General features: G+C 43.7%; 1 long non-coding RNA gene across 1 annotated transcript; it reads left to right on the top strand.

The window, feature by feature from the left end:
* Window positions 1-1,368: 1,368 nt before the first annotated feature.
* LOC140629802 (uncharacterized) lies at window positions 1,369-4,625 on the top strand. The gene is made up of 3 exons (XR_012027626.1): window positions 1,369-2,349; window positions 2,902-3,050; window positions 3,528-4,625. It is a non-coding gene; the product is annotated as an uncharacterized lncRNA (long non-coding RNA).
* Window positions 4,626-4,921: the final 296 nt, after the last annotated feature.

The raw sequence follows: 4,921 nt of genomic DNA on the forward strand, positions 1-4,921 counted from the left end.
GAACAGCATTCCATAGTTGAAGATGGCTAGATCTATAATCAAAATATTTGGGTAGAGTCCAGGCTATACTATTACCTGTCAGCAATTTAGCTTTCCTCATCAAGGCTTATATGATCTGGTCTAGGGAACCTCTCTAGTCTTGTTTGATAGTCTTTACTTCTTACTTGCTCCATTTCAGTCCCTATGCCATTTCTCACACATTTCAAAAGAAGTGTTCTTGCTGCCAGGCCTTCTGTTCTTCCTGTTCTTTCTGCCTGGGATGATCTTCCCCCAGAGACAAGCTGACATTTATTGGGCAGATCCAGTATGTTCCAAGGGGTTATAAATGCTTTGCATGTTTGTTGTGGTGAATTTTCATGATAACCGTATGAAGTGTGTAGTGACACTGGATGGATGAGAAAGGAGGCAGAGTGATCTGGCAAAGGCAGGATTGGAACGAAGGCCTTGGCTCTCACAAGAAGTGCTCTCATAGTACACAACACCCAGGGTGTGGTTCCCACTCTTCCTTTAACCTCAGAGCTCTTTCTTGGTGAGCATTTCCTGACTATCTTATTTAAAGTGGAATTCCTGTGACTCTTTCTGTTTACTTAGCTTTATATTTATGAACAGTACTACATATTACCTGATTGATAATGCCTGTTTACTTGCTTACTTCTTTGCTTATCTCCCTCACTAGAATATATATTCTATGAGGGATGGACATTGTTCTGATCCGTGTTACCACTCTATCCCCTGCATCCAGAAGTGTACTGAAATGTACTGAGAGAGGATACGAATTGAGTTAGAATTTTTATCGGGTTTAAGGTATCTTACTCTTCAAACACTTGCAGAGCACCATTTTGTGTCAGATTCCATGACAGTTTGTGGAAATAGGAACGTGAATGAGAATGATGGGGACTCCTACTTTTCTGCTTTTCCTGATGCTTTTCCGGCATCCTAGAAGAAACAAACATGCAATTAACAGACAGTTGCCCAGGATAAGCATCCTTTTAGGGCAAATATAAGGTGCAGCAGGGAAAGGAGGCTTTAGGGAAAGCTATTCCGAGGGGTGATATCCGTGTTGAGAGCTGAAGGATGGGCTGAATGGGGATGCAAGACCATTTGGGGCAGAGCAGATGACAGAAGTCCCTGAGAGGGCACATTCCAGTTTATTATTTTTTTAAAGATTTTATTTATAGAGACAGAGAGAGAGGGGCAGAGAGACACAGGCAGAGGGAGAAGCAGGCTCCATGCAGGGAGCCCGGCGTGAGACTCGATCCCGGAACTCCAGATTCAGGCCCTGGGCTGAAGGCAGGTGCCAAACCGCTGAGCCACCCAGGGATCCTCCGCACATTCCACTTTAAAAGCAGTTCACTGTGACTCAGATATAGACTACGAGGGCCAGAGTTTACTGTCTGAGGCTGGAGAATAAAGTTGGGTTTTCAAGGGTCTTGAAAACTATTCCAAGAAGCCAAGACTTTATTGTCTGAGCATTGAGATGCCACTGAATGATTTTTAAATCAATGTAGTTTTGATTTAGTATCTGATTCCGTTTACCACCTTCAGCCACATAAGTTGGCAGCATTTCCACTTTCTGGATGGGACGAATAAGGCCCAGAAGAACACATTTCAATGTTGGTGGAATTGATTTAATTCTCTTAATGACAGTGATATCAGGGCTTCTAACTCCTACCTTCCCACCCTCTCTCCTTCCTTCTTTCTGGTTGTTATTCTTGTCAAACATAAAGCTATTTATCCACCATCCTTAACTTTTTCCAAGGAATATCCATGCACTCACACAGCTTCTAATAACCAGACCCCTGAGTGAAAGCCAGTGACCTCACGGGCGGCAGGGCTTGTTTGTGGCTGGATACCATATTGTGCACCGGGCTGGAATTCTCTGTTCTTCCTCACTAGGAAGCTGGATTTGTACCAGGAACCTCTTATCTGAAAAGGCAGCTCTAGGCTGGGGAGAACAGAGCTGGTTTGACGAAGTGGAGAGGCGCTCAATGTTGGTCTGGCCACGCTTTGGGCATGCGTGAGCGCTCACAGCAAAACACAGCTGGCATGTCTAATTTTAGCCTTGACTGCCTTGAAAAGGGACCCTTAAAGGAAATATATTTTCGCTGAAACCATTTGTATTATAATGTAACAGCCGACAGACATGTCAGAATATTACTTATTATTGGTGGGGAAAAACTCTGTCAGGTAATTGTGCTTTTTTTTGTGATGACATCGGGAAAGTGATTAAAGCATCCCTGAATCAAAATCATCATAGATAGACAGTGAGAGAACCAGAGCTTTTATTTATGAAGACGCCTGTAAACCTAATGGGATACCTCCTTTGATGCTTACAAAACGGATGTAAGGGTAAGAATGATCATTTCGGCTATGGCAAGTGGGTCCTTGTGATCTGACGATGCAGGGCTTGCTAATAGTAGTCCTGGCATAGACTCTCAAATTGCTTCAATGCTTAGCATCCTCCGTGTCGTCCGAGAAGTAAAAGGTTAGTTTCTGGACCGGGTCTTGGATTCATCTGGCTTTCGTATGTTAACAGGTTCTGAAAGCATCTGGGACACACTTGTTCCATTTTAACCAGCACGGGTCGTCCGTCTGCTTTTATTTTTGTCTTTCTCTTCCTTCCTCCCTTCGTCCTCTCTTCCCTCCCGTGGTCTTCTGTGTTTGCTTTAGCAGTGTGGCTTACCTTGCCACTTGGCAAGAAAAAAAAGGCAGCTCTTGTGTGGGGTAGATGGAGGGAAGGATAAGAAATAATCCACCGCCCGAATTTGAGTTCCCTGGGTTCAGTTCCAGCGGCAGCAGCTTTGCTGCAAAAATTGCTTTGCTGTTCGAGATAGCCAGCAGAGGGAATCAGGACTTTGCTTGCAGCAGGGGTTGAAGCAGGCTTTTTTTTTTTTCTTGGAGGAAATACTGCAGCTTTCTGGACTGCATACCCTGCTCCCTGGAGAGGTTCCACCCACCAGCTGGAAGGAGAGGAAGTGAATGAAAGGACAGGAGGAGCCCGAACACCATGTCACTCTGGAAGGGAGACAGCAGCAACCAGGCTGTGCAAGGTTGTTTTGTTTTGTTTTCTTTTCCCCTTTCTCTTTCTTTTTTTTTTCTTTTTCATTTTTTTGTTTTCTTTCTTTCTTTCTTTCTTCTTTCTTTTTTTCCCTTTTTCTTTAAGGTGGGGAAAGAGACAAACAGGAGACAGGAAGCTGATCTGCAAGGATTCGGAGTTGTGCTAAAAAGACTTTGATTTTTTTCTTCTCTCCCTCTTTACAAACGCTGGCAATTGACATCACTACAGACAGCCTGGGTAGAGAACAAAGTGCCTCATCCCAAGTGGACCCTGGCAGCTGGGGGAAGGAAGGCAGGATCTGGGAAGGCTGTGTGTGTGTGTGTGTGTGTGCGCGCGTGTGTGTGTGCGTGTGTTGTTCTACCAATACCTTTCCTTTTTTCTTTCTTTCTTTCTTTCTTTCTTTCTTTCTTTCTTTCTTTCTATTTTTTTGGTGTGTTTCTTTTTTAAATTCCTGCCGTGTTGGAACTAGTGAGTGGTGGAAGACGAAGGATCTCTGAAGCCTCATCAGTCATCGGGACCATCAGGAATAGTGGTTTAAGAGGACGCTCGGCCTGGGGCACCATACCGTGTCATCGAGTTCCCTGCCTCGGAGATAAAGATTCCAGCTACATGGGTAAACGCCTGGATCAGCCACAAATGTACCTCCAGTACACTTACTATTATCCTCACTGTCTCTAAACCAAGGTATGGCTCGACCCACAGTCTGGCAAGCAGTGTGTATCCTGCACTTGGGATGGGAAACAGGCATGTGGATTATTATTTACCTCCCCTTTCCCATCACCTCTTCCTGCTTCTTTGAAATTAGTAACATAGCAATGGAGTTAATGAGGCAGAGGAGAATATGAGAAGAAAGCAAGCCCTGGGATTGTGGTTTTTCTCTTCTAGCAGAGATAATAGTTTCGCTCGTGTTCCTTTGTTGTTATTTGGCAACATAAAGATGTTCCTGATATCCGTAGTAAAGTGCTTTGCAGATGGACAGGGTTGTTAGAAAGGAGATTGTGACAGTGATTATCAGGAACAACAACGATTTCAGAGGCTTTTCTGGTGAGCTGTTCTTTGTGGCTCTGAAAGGGTTTTTCTCACTGGATAGGATGCACCAGGGTGGGGGCAACTCAGACTTTCAATCACAGAGTATAGAATGAAAGAAGGTGTGGGAAGGTATAGTACGACTAACTGACGTCCCGTAGAGTTTGTTTGGGTGTGCTTTTGTTTTTGTGTATTTGCCTTACATATTTTATTTTATATGGAGGGTGATCAAGACTCTAGAGACTGAAGTTTGGAGCCTTACAATAGATGTTCTTTACTTTTCGAAGCTCTGTTTTTCTGTGCTGGCTGCCATCAGGAGGCCTGTGGGTCTTGAAACGGGATGAAATATAACTGATGATAATTGGACACGAATTGGTTAAATACTTTAGTCTTGGGATCCCTGGGTGGCGCAGTGGTTTGGCGCCTGCCTTTGGCCCAGGGCGCAATCCTGGAGACCTGGGATCAAATCCCACGTTGGGCTCCCGGTGCATGGAGCCTGCTTCTCCCTCTGCCTATGTCTCTGCCTCTCTCTCTCTCTCTCTCTGTGTGACTATCATAAATAAATTTTAAAAAAATTAAAAATAAATAAAAAATAAAACTCTCTGTGTGTGTGTGTGTGTGTGTGTGTGTGTATCTGTCTCAACCAGAGCATTAGATGGGAGCTCCAAGTCACATGGTAATGTACTTCTTAAGTTATTGTTGAATAATTACATTACCTTATTTCCTTGTAGCTTTTAGATATGCTTTTATGAGTATTTCTGGCACTCAAGATAAATTTTAATCAGAATTGAAACACATTTTATTAATTAGATAGTATTACAAGTTATAGGATGTGTC

This window comes from Canis lupus, unplaced genomic scaffold, assembly GCF_048164855.1.
Source record: "Canis lupus baileyi unplaced genomic scaffold, mCanLup2.hap1 Scaffold_266, whole genome shotgun sequence".
Taxonomy (NCBI): domain Eukaryota; kingdom Metazoa; phylum Chordata; class Mammalia; order Carnivora; family Canidae; genus Canis; species Canis lupus.